We start from the raw sequence: 21196 nt of genomic DNA on the forward strand, positions 1-21196 counted from the left end.
AAAAATATATAAAATACAATTTCAATTACAAAAATAAAACTCATCTTCTCCAATCTAACATATTCCTCCAACTTTTATATGTTAATTTTTAACAGTGTTAAATGTGTGTATGAAAATATATATTTTTAATATATTTCTTTGAAATGTATTTTTTTTCAATAATAACAAATCTACTTCCATGTCCCATCTATCAATTTATTTCTTTAATATAATTGATGAATTTATATAAGATTCTTTAAAAAAAAGAAAAATTACTAAAATAAAAACATACCAAAATAACTGAATCATGATATTTTAAAAGAAAGAATATAATTTTTTTTAAGTATTTTGTAAATAAATGAATCAATCAATCGAAAAAAAAAAAGGAAGAAAAAGAAAGTGATAGTGGAGTGGTATAATTAACTAGGCCTGTTATCAAACATTGGGTTGTGTGTGCGGCATTTAACTAGGCCTGCTCAATGAGACAGATTTTTTTACACGGGCCTCCAAGGCCCTTTTGCTTACACAGTTAGCCGCGGTCTAAGCCGAAAAAAAATAGTGCTTGAAACGCAGACAAATGTGTATACCAATTAAACGGTTAGAATCCAATTTTCTTAAAGCCAAATTGAAACATTGGGTTGTGTGTGACCAATAATTAGTCAAATTGAAAGAATTCAATGAATGAGGAAAACATTAGAAAAAACGAGAAAACGATTGTCGGATTTTATATTTATAAAGATTAGTTTATTTTGATCTAACTATTTATTTTTCTGTATTTTTCAGTAGAGAGACTTTTTAAAAAATAACATTAGAAAGAGAAAATTGTTTATTGCAACCATTCCAGCAACAAAAAAATATCAGTATTGATATCAAGGATATTTTCATCAAAATAAAAAAATAGCTAAAATTTCAAAATATATTTATTTTAAAATAATTGTAACAAAATACATAATCTAAATATGTGTACGAAATCAAATTAACAATTAAAGATACATATATTGAATTCTTTGTCTTTTTTCTTCATCCTTCTTCAATGTTGGGATTTTTGTATTTTTTAATTTGATTTATATAAGATCACCTCATTTAAACATCTTTATATTTGCTATTCGTTTGATTTATATCTTCCCGTGAACCTACAATTGCAAAAGAAAGAAAGTATAACCAATCAACCTGCAATTAAGCTAGTTCATCATGAATCACACTATAAATGACCACATCTATAAATTTATTAAAATAAAATATGATCGACACGCGCGCGCGCGCACCTGTTGGTGGTAGAAAAAGACACGGAAAACAACAGCGCACATGTCGGGTGTGAGAATGGATAGATTGAACATTGTGGCTCCGCTTAACTGTATACATTATGATTTCATCACAACACGTTTTCCATAAATACTTACTTTATCATTATGAACATCTTTAACATTTGCTATTTTATATGACTTCCTGAGAATCCATACCGCAATCTGTGGCTAATGAAGGGGAGCATGCTAACTACTGAATTTCCAAGTACTTCATGATAAACATGTTATTGGTTGGTGAAGCTTTCATGGCATATACAGAGAGGCCTCCAATGCGACAGTTTGTGACATTTCATGACGGATTCATTTTATAAGTAAAGAAACAAAGAAAAGAACAGAAAGGTTGTCTCGGACCATTCAACCACGATGAAAAAAGCTACAAAGCTGTCAAATTCAGGAATGTGAAAGCAAAGAAAACCACAATAAAGCTGCTCTGGAAAAAAAGGAAAAAGAAAAACCACGATAAACGTGATTGGCCATGATACGTTCCGTCCACTTGACTAAAGAAAAAACCAAAGAGAACATGACTTCCCTGAGACCCCATGGCACAATCTGGGGCCAAGGGAGTTTACTAACTGTTGCATTTCCATGTTCATGATGCATCTACTCCATGAGCATGATTAACAGGTTATTGGCTGGTGAAGCTTGAATGGCATAGTGCTGTGGATGTGCTTTGAAGTAAAAAGAAGCAATTAACACGACAATTTGTGACATTTCTTGACTGATTCAACACTAGCTAGTGATCTATTCAACTTTTCTAATTAAGCACAAAAACAACTTCCAACAGATCCACACATGATATCACAGGCATCGGAAATTTTATAGTGCTAAAGAGAGTAACGAATCATATCCTATTAATTATTTTTTAAATTTATTTTTTTAAAAAATAAATATAACTAGAAGAGATAATTAATCCTAAAACAATTTTCAATCCACTGTATTAACATGTCATAAGAATATTATCCTTCTGACACTAACAGCAGCTACATCCAATAATAGCCAATAGATCCTTGTAAAAACCAAACGAAATTAATAAGCATGAGCATAAATCAAAGAAACTAAAAAGCACATAAATACCATCTTAAAAAAATTCAATAAGCATGAATAAAAATTAATAATATAATTCTAAAATAAGAATAAATAAATATTTGAATATGAAAAAATTACAATAATAATATTACTTTTCATAACTTAATAATGGAGATGATGTCTACTTCCCTTAATTGAAAGATAAAATTTAGTTTATAGCTTCTGAAAAATTAACAAAAACAAAGAAAAAAAATATTGCAAGACTCCTATTTCAGTCATGTTGTGCTCTATTAGAAAATTCAACCCTAATGAGCACGATAACAGTTTATTGGTTGGTGAAGCTTTCATTGCATGATCGATCACGTAAATGTACCGTGAAGCTATTATACAGAGAGTCCACATCCTACAATGTGACAGTTTGTAATAATTCATGACGGATTCATTAAGCAAAGAAAAGCTGTTTCGGACCATCCGACCACGATAAAAGGTTGATTACAAACGGACATAATGGCAATCAAAATCATGACCCATTCCGTCGACTAGACTAAAGAAAAAACAAAGAGAACATGACTTCCTGAGACCCCATGGCACAATCCGGGGCCGAGGGAGTTTACTATATATATAGCTATTGAATTTCCAACTTCGTGATGCATCAAGTCCATTCGTTATTGGTCGGTGAGGCTTTCATGGAATAATGATGTATTTTTTAACACGACAAGTTGTGACATTTCTTGACTGATGCAACACTAGTTACGTATTTTTTAAACACCATTTCAATAAAGTTATAAAAATAATTTTATATTTTTTCTAATTTAATTTCCACTACAAGATTTCATAATTTTACCGACAGAAAAATTCCGTCAATGTGTGATTAGAAGTTCGTCGGTGGTTTTTTTACCGACGTCATCACCGACGGATTACGTCCATCGGCTTTCCCTTCGTCGGTGATTCCCCCTTCCGTCACTATATTGGTCGGAAAAAAAAAACATTTGTTGATGGTTTTACAGACGGAATTTGCGCGTAAAAAAAAAAGATTCCCACTTGAAATATACCGACGGATTTTTAGTCCATCGGTGATATCGTGATTTACCGACGGCAACTAACCGTCGGTAAATCTGTCGGTGAGTTTAATATCCGTCTGTAAATTCATCGGTACGTGTGGCAGCTACTGTTAAATACCGACGAATTAATTCTGTCGGCAAGTCTATCGGTGAGTGTTTAAAATACCGACCGAATTAATCCGTCGGTAAAATCCTTGGTAATAGTTTTTTTCTAAATTTGTTTTTAAAAAATTATTTAGGATATATAATATAAAACTATATAAATTAATTGTAATACAAACCAATTATGCAAATAAAATTTATATTAAACATTAAAAAAAAAAACAAAGTTAAATAATATTCATTACAAACTGAATATGTTTCAAGAAAAATATTAAATGAAGTTTTAAAGGTAAATAATGTTTATTACAAATTAATATAAAGGTGGAGCTGGAGGAGGAGGAGGAGATCCTGGAGGAGGATGGTGGTTATACGGCCAAAAAAGATTAGGCGCACATGTTCCACTATTTGCCATGTTCATAATCATTTCGCGAAGCTGTTCATAAGTCGCTTTTTGTTGTTCATACTCCACCTTTTGTTGTGCTTGAGACGCTTTGATTTGCTCAGACTCCGCTCTTTGTTCTGCTCTTTGTTGTGCATGAGACGCTTTGAGTTGTGCGTACTCCGCTGATAGGTTATCGTATTTCTCGGTGAGCTGAGTCGTGTTTTGCTGCAAGACCACGAACTCCTTAGATTGGGAGCTCCCAACGGTTGAAACACTACGGGTCGACCGCAAGTTGTCGGCCGTAGTGTTAGAGAGCCCGTAAACCTGATTTTTATCGGGTCCATCTGACGAGCCAACCTCCATCCACAAATCCGGATCGAATTCTGAATGGGTCAAAATATCGTCCCCGTATCTCTCCCTCAACCGATTATTATAGGTCTCCTGAAAATAAAAAAAAAGTAATCATCATATTCAATACAATAAACATAATAACTTACAAAATAAAATGGTTGAACAAACATACCACGAAATGTTGAGCACGGTTATCAACGAACTGTTATGCCCCCTTTTGGCGGTCTTGACTCCGGACGTGCGTCTCCACAAACAGCTCCATCGGGCTCAGCTCACGTCCAAGAGATGCAGCCTATAATGAAAAAAAGATATATTAACAACAACTGAATTTAACGATATATTTCATTTAAATTAATCTTACCATCTGTTTCGCATGTGCAGCAAATGGAACGGAGCCGCCAGTGTGCGTTGTCACCTCGCCATGAATTGGCTGATTCTGGTTGCCAGCACCGGACTGTGAACGTCGTGTGAACCGCTCAGACGTCACGTGCTCAAGATAGTGCGGCCATATATCTTCCGGGATGTATATCGGTTTGAAATCCCTCCAAACCGCAACATCGTTCCAACCTTGGAAACCCCTATCCCTCGCGATTTTTTTTGCTTTTTTTGTGCTTCATACCAAAAATCACGCAACCTACTTCACGCAACCAAAAATTACATTTAGAAACATAAATTTTTGTCTAAAAAAAAAGAGCTTTACCTCCATTTGCTAGCGTGAATGCCTTGTTGTTTTCCATGCAGTATGGACATGCGAGTTTCCCATGCGTGCTCCAACCAGAAAGCATTCCATAAGCTGGAAAATCATTGATAGTCCACATCAAAGCCGCCCTCATAAGGAAATTTTGTTTCCTCGATATATCATAAGTCAGAGCTCCGGAGGACCACAACTGCGCCAACTCATCAATCAACGGTCGAAGACAAATATCTATATTCTGCCCCGGGCTTCTTGGACCGGGTATGACAGTAGATAAAAACATGAACTCTGGCCTCATACACATTCCCGGTGGCAAGTTATAAACTGTGAGTATGACCGGCCAACAAGAATAAGGAGCAGCAAATGACCCAAATGGGTTGAATCCATCTGTACACAACCTAAGACGCACATTCCTTGATTCAGCTGAAAAGTGAGGATGAGCAATGTTAAAGCGTTTCCACGCTTCGCCGTCAGAAGGATGAACCATCACTCCATCGACCGCATGGTGTGCTTGGTGCCATGTCATGTGCTTAGCAGTCCTTGGTGACATGAATAACCTCTGCAGTCTAGGTATGATCGGGAAGTATCTAAGTTTTTTATATGCCACTAGAGTCTTTCCTCTGCACTCGGTCATCTCAGCATTTTCAAGTTAGTATAACATGCAGAAGTTAGGGCACATGTTAATTTTTTGGTATCCTAAACCGAGGGGTTTCATCATGGACTTCGCAGCATATAAGTTCTCTTTCAGCCTGTTCCCTTTAGGTAAAATGCTTCTTGCCCATTCAATAATCTTGTCATACCCGACCTCACTCAACCCGTGATCTGACTTGATGGTGAACACCTGTGCTACGACCGATAATTTACTGTGGTTCATGCAGCCATCCCATAATGGTTCGTTAGAATCTTTCAACAAATCAAAAAACCTAGCTGCATCTCCATTTGGTTCTTCTTCTATGATTGGACATTGACTGACATTACCTTGATTCATTCTCATTGCATCCATAACCATATTTCTGTAAGGATTAGTGTTGTCATTTGCCGCTTCATGCACGTTGCTAGCACTAGAAGTAGACCTAACCACCGTTTCTTCCATTCTCCTCTCACTCTCGCTAACAAATACTTCTCCATGTGCATACCAACACTGGTAATTCTCCATAAACCCTTTGTGTAGAAGATGCATCATTACAACATCTGGATGCAGATACTTTTTATTTTGACACTTCCTGCATGGACACCTAATACCACCTCCAGTAAAATTTCTAGGAATAGATGTTGTGAAATTAATAAAACCCTGAACCCCGTTACAATAATTCATCCTCCGCAATCCTTGGGGTGAATCTCGATACATCCATGAACGATCATCCATGATTTATATCGAACCTCTATAAAATTATGATGACATAATGTATTAATTAACTAGGTTAGGTAAATAAACTTGCAAAGATATTACTTTACCTCGAGATTATCCAACAAACCAATCACAACTTCTCATAAATATTAAATATTCATTATCATTTATCAACGTCCATACAAATTAAAATATATAAATTTACAGAAATTACCACTCCGCAATACCATTGATAAAACTTTAAACGGACCCATTAAGTAAGCTATTAATTATTTCAAAACAGCACATGTACTTCGGTAGTTCCATAAAGTTTTAACAGTTTACAAACAAATACAATCTTACAAAATCTAAAACAAACTATAACAGGTATAGAATTATACATTCATATACTACAAGTTTGTTTGAGAAATAACAATAAAACATGTACATTTACTAACAAAATACATATACTAAAAAAATGATAAAATTGACATTTAAATATTAAATGTTAAAATTTAAAAAGAAAGAATTACTTACAAAAATTGATAAAATCCTTCGGTAAATCAGAACACGAATGTTGTGATCACAAAACTTCAAGAAATATAACTTGTTGTGCTGATATGAGGGAGATTTTTGTTTGGGGGGAGGGGGGGCTGGTTGTTTGCAGATGGGGAGAGTTGGGATTAGGAAGAAGAAGGAGAAATAGGGGAGGAGAGGGTCGGTGGAGTGGACATATATCAACTTTCACCGACGGTTTCACCGACGGAATATCCGTCGGTGAAACCGCCGATGATTCTGACGGAACAATCGACACGTCACTGTACGGATCTGCCATTTCAAATCCGTCGGTGATTCCATCGGCAATATAAACGGCGGTCGCTGTACGGGCTGTCTTTTTTAATCCGTCGGTGATTCCATCTAAAAAAATAACCCGCCAAAACCTCCACGTCAGCGACCTGTTTTTTTTTTACGACGGAAACGTTTCCGTCCGTAATTCAGTCGGTAGTTACCGACTGAATTACGGACGGAATATGGTCCGTCGGTAATTTCAACCTCAAATTACCGACAGAAATATTCCGTCGGTAAATCCGTTGCTATTTAGCGAATTTCTGGTAGTGTTCTCCGGTGAAAGTTATTTAGATTTAAAACTTGTATATACTCAAACTATTTTATCTTTAATTTTATTAATTAGAATAAAGATATTAAGATTCAAATTCATGATTAGTTGATCATCAAAACCTCGATATAATATTAAATAGTCATTCCAACTAAAAAATTTAAGTTATTATAAATTTTAAAAAATAATTTTATATTATTCTCTGATACTATTCAATTTTATGAAGCATGAAAACAACTTACATCAGATCCACCCATGATATCACGTAGGGGTGTTCATGGTTCGGTTTGGTTCGGTTTAGACTCAAAAAACCAACCGAACCGAATTACATTAATTTTGTGAAATATAAACCAAACCAGACCGAAAACCTGTTCAAACCGAACCGGTCCGGTTCGGTTAAATCCGGTTTTCTTGGCAAAAAACCGGGAAACTTAAACCTGAACCCTGACCCGCCAATCCAAAACTCCACTTGGTCCTTTGGCTCTCTCATCCAAACCTTAACAACCAAATCTGAATCCATCATCGAAATCTACAAGAAAGACCTGGAAGAATCCGAATCCGGCTTGAAAAATAAATCCTCCATTATCCGAGATGTCGCTTCACACGCCGTCCATGATCTCCCTACTTTCTTCGAGGCCAGCACTGCCGTCGCTCAGGAGTATATCAAGGGGTGATGGGGGAAACCTGGCTGGATTTTCACTTTTGTTCCTGTGAACATGAACAGCAACCATTGGGGTTTCTTGAACCAGAAGCACAATTCAAATGTTTGCAATCCCTAAAGCCAAGAAAACATCTAAACCAAACCTCTCTATAAACATATCTGATACATCCACTATCAAGTTGAACCAAGTAGAGGAGGCCAGGGCTTTGCTTGTTAAATGCTTAAACACAGATGGCAGTGCAGAAACTGGAAAATTGGAGAAACTAGGAAAGTGCAGAAACTGGGAAAGGAAGATTAAGAATTAATTGAGAGGAAGATTGGGAATTTATCTGGGAAGGAGGCGGCTTTTTGTGAGATGAGATGCACAGGGAGGAAGGGTTAGCCGGTTAGGTTAACTTAACTATTTATATCATAATTGTTTGTTAATTGTTTAATGGGTCCGGTTCGGTTTGGTCCGGTTTCTGGTTCAAAACCGAAACCGAACCGGACCTGTTAAAATTTATGGTTTTAAAAATCGGTTTAATCGGTTTTTCATTTCGGTTCGGTTTTTTTGGTTAATTTTTCTTTGGTTTTCTCAGTTAATCGGTTATTTTGAATACCCCTAATATCACGGGAATAGCTTGTCGGTTTATAACTTCAAGAAAGTTACACCCTTGTGAAGATTTCCTGAGTCAACGAGTCAATGTATAGACATACATGGTCTTACAACCCTTTTTTATCTCCAATTTCTTTGTGTTTCCAAAATTATATTTTTTTAAAAAATAATTTTTTTTATTTAATTTAATTATGTTGATAATACAAAAAGAAAGAAAAAAGAGTTTATGGTTCGAAATCGGAGGAAAGAAAGAAAAAGAGACTACCGTGATTAGGGACTAAAAATAATGGATTGTAACACAATATTATGAAATGTTTTTTTTTCTTTGTAAAATATAGAGATGAGATATAAAATGACGCAGTAGATATGGATTCTTGTAATTTTATATTACAAGAATAAATGAAAAATAAATGATAGATATTTCTAAGGCAATCAAGCATTTACTTGCTGAATTTAAAGAGATTCTGCTAGATGGATTGCTGTTGATCAGAGGTATTCAAAATATTTTTTTCTTAGTTATTTTTTTATTTAATTTAGAAAATTAAATAGTATGTTTGATAAATTTATTTTTCTTAATTTATTTACTATTTTAATTTTTTCTTTTATTTCTCAGGTTTATATATATATATATATATATATATATATATATATATATATATTAACAGAACTCTAAAACGCGTGGATTTTTCACTGTACATGCATGCATTGTGGACTTACTGTACATACACACTGTGGACCAAGACACAATTCACTGTGGACTTGCATAGTAGTTTTGCTACATATTCTACACTACTGTCACGCAAGTACTTTAGCATGTGAGTGCTTTTACTGAGAGCTGTACTGAGTTTCCTCTTTGCTAAAAGCATTGTTAAAAGTGTAGATATACATGCATAAAACAATTTTCAATCCACTGTCTTAACATGTCATAAGACTATTATCCTTGCATTAATAGCTACATCCAATAATCACCAATAGATGCTTGTAAAAACCAAACCATCCCAACTCTTAACAACAACTAAATTTGAAACTTGAAAATAAAAAACTTGATGAGGAAGAAGTTGGTTTCCTCAAAATAATAGAAACCAAATACAAGAACATTTAAACTAAATAACACAGTTGGTAACCTTCTTTAATGTCGTTGGATTTGTCTCATCGAGATCTTTTTGAAGATACTAGAATTGTCATCTTCAGAGCTTTGATGTGACTCCAGAATCTTATTAATTCTTTCTTTCTTTCTTTCTTTTCTCTCTCTCCCTCCTCCTTAAATTATCGTCATCAGTTACAGCTCCCACCAGCAACATTTACCAAACTATGATATTTCATTAAAACTTTTTCAAACTGTGTTATTTTGCCAACAATATTTTCAAACAATGCTAAATTGTTTTTTTTTTAAACCGCATATTGGCAATATTGGCCAAATAACACAAGTGGAATTGTTTTTAGTTAAATAACATTGTTTGGTATTTATCACATCTCGCTCCCAAATGTGAAATTTAAAAAAGTCACGTTTAATAGACACAATACGTACCAAACCCTGAACTAACTCTAAATTTAAACCTTGAACAATACCCTAACAAGCCCCTAAGCATGACTAACCTGAAACCCTAAATCATAAAAACTAACCGTAATTCAAACTCTAATCCTAATTAACCCCTAACCATAAACCATAAAAAACTTATCCTAATCCAAACCCCAAACCTTATCTCTAATCATAACCCTACACTAAGTCTAACTCTAATCCATATACTAAACACTACCTCTAAAATTCAAACCTTAAATTTCAAATTCTAAATCCAAACTTCAAACCCAGCCCTATAAATTAACCATAAATCCTAACCCCAAAACCTAAAAGCTAACCCCAAACCTTAAAATGAAATCTTTAAATTCTTTAAGTGATTATACAAATACTCCAACATAGTATATTTTCTTTTCAAGCAACTTATTTTCTTTTCTTGTAAGTTGGTCTATTGTTACAAGTATAATGGTAATTGGTTTTGGTAATAATGCAACATGCAATGTTCACTTGTAAATGCCTAAATAAATTCTAGACAATCTAAATATAAAAATTCAAAAATAATCAATAATCAAAATTTCTTAGACAAGAAAGCCTACAACAATTTTAATATTGCAACTACACTCCACCCTATTGTCTTCATTAACGTGTCCACCTGTAAAATTTTGATTTGAAATTATACTTCTTTAAAATAAATTTAAATATTCAAATATTCAAATTATGATTATAAGATTCAGGAGTCGCCACCTATTGTTATGATCACTAGGAAACCTAATGGTCTGCGAAAGTCCGGGTAAGGGATTGATTGTGCAAGGGGAAGACGCAACACCCCTAATGCACCCTACTTAAGGTAAACTTTATTATTGTTTGATTGCTTTTTAGGTCATGTTTATATCCATTGGTCTTATCTAAGGTTCAAGGTAGATTTCTCTTCGTGAACAAGTCTCTATCTTATTGGGATAAACTAATTATAATGAGATTTTTTTTTGTATTTTTGCCAAACCTTAATAGATAATCATAAAATGTTTAGGATATCCATTTTTGTATTTTTTTTAAAAACATGATAAAAATGTGATTTATTTTTTAGAAAATATGCATGAAAAACCTTTAGGATTTGACTGTATACACGAAGACAAAACCTATTTTTTATGTTTTTGGAAAGAGGAAATTAATTTAATTATTTTTTTGATTTTTTTTATTTTTGAATTTGTTTGAAAGAAAACTTTCACAGAAAATTAGGTATTTTTAATATTGGGTCTGTATCTTACAGTGTAGGTTTACAACTTGATATTATGCAAAACACTTGGCAAAACATACGAGGGGGCCACAAATATTTTTAAAATGCCCTTTGAAAAATTTGAATTTTTTCTCTCTTTTTTTAATATTTCTTTTAATATTTTAATATTATTATATTTTAATATTATTTATTTATTAAATAGGCTAGACTCTGACCAACCATTTAGGCTAACTGAAATGGTTCCAGCCCGACTAAGCAGCCCAATAACATCTCTCTCTCTCTTTGTTTTTTTTTTTGGGCTGGACCAGGGTCAACCATCTAGGCTGGGATGAAACAGGTCCAGCCCAGAACCACATGGTCGCTAGCCCAACCTAGCAACTATGTCAATTAATTTGCCTTCTGTATACAGAATGTATTCTCGTTCTGCATGCAGTGGCTGGTCTTGTTGCAGGGGGAGAAGAGTTTTACCTGGAGTAGGGGGTCATGGCGGTGGTCCTGCTGGTGGAAGAAAGGTTTGCAGTGGAAAGGAAAAAAAATCTGCAGTGGTTATTCCTTAAGTGGAGGTGATCGGTTGGTGGTCGTGTTGACGAATCGTGGTGGAGCTATTGGTGAAGAAGCCAACAACAAGGTGGCTGGTGGCTGTATAAGCTGAGGTCGTGGTGGTAGAGAAGAAGAAAAATGATAATGGCAGAAAAAACCACGGGGAAGCTGATTTCTTCCTAACTTTGGCCTCTAATTTCTTCTTACTCAATGCCAGGAATCCACCCCTATTTATAGGGGGTGGAAGATGGACATTTTGTCTTTATTAGAGACAAATCTTGGCCCTTGATTTAAACCAGAAGGATCCCAACAGTTAGTTCAAAGTTGTCGTCAAAACCTGTGTCGCACGTCACCCGTGCGACATCTGTTTGGTGATTTTTTGTTCGTTTGCTTGTTTCGTTGGGAGTCGCCACCTAGTATTTCATTGAGGGTTACTAGGAAACCCGGATGTACTGATCTTGTTAGAGATTCACGAGCAAGGAACTGGTTGTGGCTAGGGAAGGTATTAGCACCCCTAGCACACCCTATCTAAGGTAAGCTGCTTCGCGATTTGATATGAAAAAGGTTATAAAAGTTGTCTTTGCCAATGATTTCTTAAAAAAGAAAAGAAAAGTCCTCCTCGGTAAGGAGATCCTTATCTTATCAGGTAAAAAAAACCTAATTGCTCTAGCATCAATAAAACAACACAAACTTTTCTATTTAATATCATGAATATATCTTACGTATAAGATTATAATCCCGGATACCAAAAGAAAAAATATTTTTTGATATGTTTTTGAAATATGAACCAAATTCAATGCAAATTAAAACATTTAATTTTCTTCTTTTTTCCTTTTTTATTTTTCTTTTTAGTTTTTATCATTCAAAACATACATAAAAAAAAATAACAAAACACCCACTCAAACACTCTTCTTGTACTATGTTTAAGTACACACTCATTACATGTTTACAAACCAATCAAAATTAAAAAATAACCCAAACCGTAATCTAAATATACACAACAATGTCTGAAAATTACCAAAATAAATAAATAAGCCCTCAGGAGCACTGCTGGAACAATGGCGGCGCGTTGCTCCACGCGCCTCCGCCACTGGCAGCGCGTGGGTTCACGCGCCGCCGCCGATGAAGGCAACAAAACCGGTGGATCGGGAATGTCTTCCTCTTCACTGTCTCCCTACGCCGGCGGTGACCTGCAAAACAACCGAAAACACTACAGGCAGTTGATTTTAATTTTTCTTTTTGTACAAGTCCGTTTCGGGTCTGCTGCTCTGTTCGGGTTTGTTATTCTTTCCTTCTTCTTCAAGCGGCAGATCTAGTGGTTGTGGAAAGAGTGTTGGAGGTCACCGCTGGGGAAAGGGACAAAGGTGGGTCTGTGGGTGCCGTTACGTGTCCACTTCGGGGTCTTGGCGAGCTGGAGGGAACGGGGAAGATGGAAATGGAGGCAGACAGTGAGATGAAAACGACTAAGAGAGGGAGATCTGGTGAGGGAGAAAAATATGTGACGGTTGTGGCTTGGAGGCGGTGTCGCTGTGTTCGGCGGTGAGAGGAGATGCTGGTGCTGAGGGCGAAAGAAAATGGGGAAACAATGGAGGTCGGTCTGTGGGGGAAATGGAAAGGAAAACGGGGGGAAAGACTGCAATGGCAGAGAGGGCTTGAAGCTTGAAGCTTTTTGCTCTCTGGTTCTCTTTGGCCGAAGGGAGGGTGGCGCTGGCTTTGGGAGGAAAGGGAGCGGCCTCTACAAGGAAGATGGCCGGGGGGCAGAGGTTGAAGGGGTCTGTGTGGCGGAGAAAATTAAATTCAAGCCGGGGGGTGCGGCGACTTTGGTTTTTGAAGGAGATATGTTTAGGTTTAGGGTTTTATTGTGTTTTTCTCAAATGTTCAAAATTACCCCCTCTTTTGTGTGTGTTGAAGGCTACTATTTGTAGGTAAAATATTGTTTGGTCCCCAAACTTGGTCCTTCAACTTTTTTTTTTGTAAATTTGATTTTTCTTATTTTTTTGGATTTTTCTTATCAACATCGACTCGAATGAGGAAAATCAGTGATTTTAAAAATAACGCGTTAAAAGTCGAACATGTTCCAAAGGTCTTTGAAAATTTAAATTCTTTTGAGACAATGTTGAAAATACTAAAAATGATGCAAATATATTAAAAAAACATATTTCTTGGATTTTTGTTGTTTTTCGCTATTTTTGAATTTTTTTCTGAAAATTGGGTAGAAACAGCCTGAAAAAGTTGGCAGCTGAAGGTTTCCTAAGTTGGCCTTTTGGGGCAGTGCCTCGGTGGCTATAAGAGCAGTTGGCCGACGAGATCTACTCTAGGGTATAGTACAATATCAGGCCATCATGGTGGTGTATGGTTTGTTCTGTTTAGTTGAGAGATGAAACATTAAATGTCATTGAAAAATAGCCATCCGAACAACTTTTTTAGGTAAAAAGAAGAAGATGATGAACAATAACCACATGATGAGTTGTCTGGTTTGTTCCTTTTTTTGTATCGTTTTCAAAACGATGTCGTTTTTGGCTTTGGGGTTCTAATATAGGAATTTGGTCAAACTTCAATTCGATCATCTGGCTTTTGATTCCTTTCAATTGCACCCCTAATTAACTTGAAACTTTTAATTTTATACAATTTCCCCCTGCAGAACTCTAACATCAACCTTGAATTTTAGCGCCTTTATTATTTTGGTACTTGGTTTTGAATTTATGCAAATTGACCCTTAATTGACCATTAAACTTTCAAATCTCTTAAATTTCACCCCTTATTTCAATCAATTTAGTCCCTAGAGTTCGGCGTTTTTTTCAAAAAGGTCATTGGCTGCAAATTTCTTCAATTTAACCCCTAATTAACCCTAAACTTCTGATTCTCTTGCAATTTCACCCCTGATTTGAACCAATTAACTTTATAAAAATTCAGTTTGGTCCTTTAAAATTACAATCTTCTCAATTAAGCCCAAATTGGGGCCCAAACTTATTTTTTCACCAATTAAGTCCCTAATAAAACTTATTTAACCCATTTAAAGTATAATTAAGTTTTTGAATTTAATTAAAACCTTTAATTTGACCCAGATTAATTCTTAAGCATAATTAAATTTTTAGTTTGGCCCATGATTAAATCAAATTGGCCTATTATAAATCTAATTATGTCATTAAGCTTAATTTTTATGCAGATTTGTCCAATAATGATTTAATTTGACCTTTAATTTGTATTGTCTCTCTAGTTTTAGGTACAATGGGGAACAATTAAGCCCCCAATTCCATCTAAAATTGCAACTTGATTTTTTGTTTAGGCTTAATTTTTATGCAGATTCGTCTAATAATGATTTAATTTAACCTTAAATTTGTATTGTCTCTCCAGTTTTGGGTACAATGGGGAACAATTGATCCCCCAATTCCATCCAAAATTGCAACTTGAGTTTTTGTATATTTGAAATCCTCCCAGCTTGCTTTTGCCAAGTTAAATATTAGTCTTCTTGCTATTATTATTTATTTTTTATTTTTTTATTTTTTTAGGGGGAAGGAAAAAAAAGTAAAATTTGATGAATAACTCAAAAATAGGTTATGATAGCTAAGATCCTTCCCATTTGAATCAAGGGTCAAGATTTGTCCCTAATAAAGATAAAAAGTCCCTCTTCCACCCTCTATAAATAGGTTGTTCTTGTAATAGATCAAGCTTAGTCTTATCTTGTAATGATTGTGTTCATGATCGATCATCAACACAACTTGTTAATATTCTAACAAGTGTTTATCATTGCTGATTTTTATCAGAGGACTATTCTTTTATGATGCCAAAACTTATTCTCTTTGTAAGATGTATTGTTTAGCATCATCCTTTTGTACTAGCATGTTCACATGCCACATCCTTCTAAATTGGGTCTTGGTTTGTAGACCTCTTTGCCATCTTTTTTCAAGTATATGAGAAGTTTTCATATCACCCATCGATTGATCCATCATGACCTTGTTGAAGTAGCCAACAACAGGTCTTTGAGATATATAAAAATTGCCTTGTTGGAAGATAGCTTGCGGGTGTTGAACTGCCAATTATAGTTTATGTTGATTGTAGATACATGTGACTGGCTTAGGGCTGCATATACCCTTGTGGGATAGGTTGCACCTTGTGATCAATTTTTTTCAAATAAGGCTAGGCTTGTTATGGTATCACTACAAGATTTCACAGTTTTACCGACGGACAAATTCCGTCGGTGTGTGATTAGAAGTTCGTCGGTGATTTTTTTACCGATGTCATCCCTGACGGAATAAGTCCGTCGGCTTTACCTTTGTCGGTGATTCCCCATTCCATCGGTATATCAGTCGGAAAAACAAAAAAACCATTTACCGACGGTTTTACAGACGAAAAGTGCGCGCCAAAAAAAAAAGATTCCCGCTTGAAATATACCGACGGCTTTTCATTCCGTCGGTGAAATTGAATTTACCGACGGAAACTATCCGTCGTTACATCGGTCGGTGAAATTCAAAATACCGACAGAATATGTCCGTCTGTAAATTCGTCGGTACTTGTGGAAGCTACTGTTAAATGGTGACGGATTAAGTCCATCGGTAAGTCTGTCGGTGAATGTTTAAAATACCGACCGAATTCATCCGTCGGTAAAATCCTTGGTAATAGTTTTTTTCTTAATTTGTTTTTAAAAAATTATTTAGGATATATAATATAAAACTATATAAATTAATTGTTATACAAACCAATTATGCAAATAAAATTTTTATTAAACATAAAAAAAAACAAAATTAAATAATATTCATTACAAACTGAATATGTTTCAAGAAAAATAATAAATGAAGTTTTAAAGGTAAATAATGTTGATTACAAATTAATATAAAGATGATGGAGCTTGAGGAGAAGGAGGAGATCCTGGCGGAGGCTGGTGGTTATACGGCCAAAAAGGATTAGGCGCACATGTTCCGCTATTTGACAATTTCATAATCATTTCGTAAAGCTGGTCATAAGTCGCTTTTTGTTGTTCCTGAGCCGCTTCATACTCCGCTTTTTGTTGTGCTTGAGACGCTTTGAATTGCTCAGACTCCGCTCTTTGTTGTGCAGGAGACGCTTTGAGTTGTGCGTACTCCGCTTGTAGGTTGTTGTATTTCTCGTTGAGTTGCTGCAAAGCCACGAACTCCTTAGATTGGGAGCTCGCTATTGATTGGGAGCTCCCAACGGTTGAAACACTACGGGTCGACCGCAAGTTGTCGGCCGTAGTGTTGGAGAGCCCGTAAACCCGATTTTTATCTGGTCCACCTGACGAGCCAACCTCCATCCACAAATCCGGATCGAATTCCGGATGGGTCAAAGTATCGTCCCCGTATCTCTCCCTCAACCGATTATTATAGGTCTCCTGAAAATAAAATAAAAAAAGTAATCATCATATTCAATACAATAAACATAATAACTTACAAAATAAAATGGTTGAACAAACATACCACGAAATGCTGAGCACGATTATCAACGAACTGTTGCACCCCCTTCTGGCGGTCTTGACTCCGCACGTGCGTCTCCACAAACAGCTCCATCGGGCTCGGCTCACGTCCAAGAGACGCAGCCTATAATGAAAAAAGATATATTAACAACAACTGAATTTAACGATATATTTCATTTAAAATAATCTTACCATCCGTTTCGCATGTGCAGCAAACGGAACGGAGCCGCCAGTGTGAGTTGTCACCCCGCCATGAATTGGCCGATTCCGGTTGCCAGCACCGGACTGTGAGCGTCGTGTGAACCGCTCAGACGTCACGTGCTCAAGATAGTGCAGCCATATATCTTCCGGGATGTATATCGGTTTGAAATCCCTCCAAACCGTAACATCGTTCCAGCCTTGGAAACCCCTATCCCTCGCGTTTTTTTTACCTTTTTCTGTGCTTCATACCAAAAATCACGCAACCTGCTTCACGCAACCAAAAATTACATTTCGAAACATAAATTTTTGTCTAAAAAAAATCTTGTATTGTTTTCGATCTTACCTAGTTGCCACGTGATTTTCCCACACCCTCCTCACAACAGCTTTATGCTCAATGTCCCAGCAGAATTTGTGCTTTGTATAAATAAACAAGTTTAAATACAAATAATACAATTATATTAATAAGCTGAAAATTATAAATTAATACCAACCTCAAACCTGTTAAACCATGTATTGATTTGAGGCATCCATTCAGGATGCTTGGATATCTGACTCTATTGAAACAATGGAATCTCCATCGACGATTTAAACGCCGATGATATTACTCGGGCGGCTTCAATGTTTGTGAACCTGAAAATAAATGAAATAAATTCAATAGTGATTACTTGATAAAAAAAAAACTAAAACCTTAACAAACTTACATTGAAAGGTCGTCCTTCCACTGTGCCTCGTACTTGCGGGTAAATTGATTCCGCTGCGAAGGCACGCCGCCTCTGCGCTGTGAAGTACCGCTGGAAGAGGCAGCATCGGTTGACGGCGCAGCTGGTGTAGGTGCCTCTTCTTGAGAGGCACCTAAGGAAATATCATCCTCGCTGCTAGACGAACTAGCTGCGACCGCACCTGAGCGACGAGCTCTGGTTTTCGTTCTACGCATCTACACAATTTGATACAAATAATTATATAATTAAATTCAAATGTAAAAAAAAATTCGACAGCACCTCCCCTATACCGGATACTACCCAAATCCACAAACCTGCACATATTAACAATAGCCACAACCAATTTACCCAATCTATACTAATTATTCCAACATATTCAATTACTAATTCTAAGGTAAATTCAACATTAAGAATTACAATTCAAGTAATTATTCAATAATTATGCCAATACAACAAAACAATAAATAAATAAAAAACTCTATAATAACAATCAAAATAAATGGAAAAAATTAAACACAAAGCATGCAATAATTGAGTAAAACTAATAATTATTCCAACATATTCAATTACTAATTCTACGGTAAATTCAACATTAACAATTACAATTCAAGTAATTATTCAATAATTATGCCAATACAACAAAACAATAAATTAAAAAAAAAAACTCTAGAATAACAATCAAAATAAATGAAACAAATTAAACACAAATCATGCAATAATAAAGTAAAATTAATAATTATTCTAACATATTCAATTACTAATTCTATGGTAAATTCAACATTAACAATAAAAATTCAACAAATTAACTAATAATAATTATGCCAATACAACAATAAAAAATATTCAAAAAATTCAAAAAAAAACTATATACTTTAGCAATGAATTATGCAAAAAAAAACTATAGACTTTATCTATATTACAAAAAATACACCAAAACAAAAAAAATAACCAAAAAAATAGCAAAAAAAAAACTATTAAACTAAAATGAAATAGAGAAAACACTAACCTTTTAAACTGATGAAGATGATGAAGAAAACTTGCTAGAGATTGGAGGTGAAAGCTTTGAAGAATGGAGAGCAAAAAAATCAAAAGCTTAAGGTGAGAAACGAAGGAGAAGAAAAAATGAACTGAAAGGGCGGTCGGTTGAATTTATATGGCAGTTTTACCGATGGATTCACCGACGGACATAAAATTAATTATTATTTTAATTTATTTCGTCGGTGATATGTTAAAAATCCGTCGGTAAAGTTTGAATTTCGCACCAAAATTTTTAATGACCCTCCATATTTTTCGCGGTCCGTCGGTGATTCCGTCGGCAATATTACGCGGTCAGAGGCGCATTAAATGCGCAACCCTTTGAAATTCGCGCAGTCCGTCGGTAATATTGTCGGTAAAATTGAACCGCCGACAACTTACCGACGTATTTAAATTCGTCGGTGAGTTGGTGGCATTTCAAGTAATTATTTTCGAACTCTCTGTGAAACACCGACGGAATTAGTCCGTCGGTGTGGCCGTCTGTAATGGGGTGGCATTTCAAGTAATTATTTTCGAACTCTCTGTGAAATGCCGACGGACTTAAGTCCGTCGGTGTGGCCGTCGGTGATAGGGTGGCATTTCAAGTAATTATTTTCGAACTCTCTGTGAAATGCCAACGGACTTAAGTCCGTCGGTGTGGCCGTCGGTGATAGGGTGCATTTCAAGTAATTATTTCATGTCACAAAATATATCATCAATCATAATTGTGGCATTTTAACTAATTATTTCAAGTAATAAATATTTTGTGTTTCAAAATATATATATCATTCATAATCTAAATTACATGTAAAAAAGGGTTTTACATAGGGCTTCATTTTGGTAGTTAGTCAGAATTTTCTTCTTCTTCGTCATCAATTGAATTGTCATCACCTTCATCGCAATCTTCAATATGAATATCATCTTCTTCATCGATATTCGGTTGTCCGCTAGAGCTAAAAACAAAATTTAACTCATCTACGTCAACATCAACAAGACTATCATCGAAAACACGAAAATTTGAATTTTCTTCCAATTCAATCGAAGGAGCAACTCGATATGGTTCAACCACCTCACTAACTTGAAAGACTTCATCTCGCACACTTGTGTCTTCGTTCTCATCCTGAACAACCTCGACACGACCTCGGGGTTTTCTTTTTAAAACGGACAACCAATCCACTCTTGATCGATCCTTTCTAAATGAAGGGGTGTATGTGTAATAAACTTGTTGACATTGCTTTGCGAAAACAAAGACATCGTTTATGTTGCGGAGTCTAGCTTTTGAGTTGATTTCGACCAGACCATAGTGCGGATCAACTCTGATTCCTCTGTCAGTCGTGTCATACCAATAGCATTTGAATAAAAACACTATATTCTGCTCGTTATGATATTGCAGTTCGACGACCTCTTCTAATCTACCATAGTAGTCAACTTCTAACTCACTACTAGTGGATCCCTTAACACAAACACCGCTGTTGTATGTCTTTCTTCTTTGCCCGTATTCTTCAGTATGGAAAACATATCCATTGACAAAATACCCGTTGTAGCACTTACATTTTCTTTCAGGCCCCAGGCTTAGTAAAGACAATGACTTAGGTGCACTCCTTCCCATTTGATAAACCTTGCATGTAATGTACATCAATAAACAGTAAATGAACGAGAATCTCGTAATGACATGCATACGTTCAGTAATTTTGCAAGTTAGAATGAGTTTGTGATAGTGCTTACATGTGTTCTGAACCACATGGCAAACTGCTCATCTTGTAATTGAAAGATCTGGGATTCAGTCAGCTGTGAGTTATTGGAGAGCAAATATTGACGATGTTGCCTGCAAGTGATAATGAGTGTATGATATTACAATATATAATTAACAGTATATTACTAACAAAGTTTAATTAGTATAAACTTACTGAATAAAAGATCTCAGCTCATCACAGTTAAATAGAAC

At 35.5% G+C, this 21196-nt stretch overlaps 1 protein-coding gene across 2 annotated transcripts in view; it reads left to right on the plus strand.

The window, feature by feature from the left end:
- The window catches only part of LOC18104063 (probable leucine-rich repeat receptor-like protein kinase At1g35710), a 119614-nt gene that overhangs the window by 8081 nt on the left and 90337 nt on the right, over positions 1 to 21196 (plus strand). The gene's annotated exons all lie outside the window — the stretch shown is intronic.

This window comes from Populus trichocarpa, chromosome 13, assembly GCF_000002775.5.
Source record: "Populus trichocarpa isolate Nisqually-1 chromosome 13, P.trichocarpa_v4.1, whole genome shotgun sequence".
Classification (NCBI taxonomy): Eukaryota; Viridiplantae; Streptophyta; class Magnoliopsida; order Malpighiales; family Salicaceae; genus Populus; species Populus trichocarpa.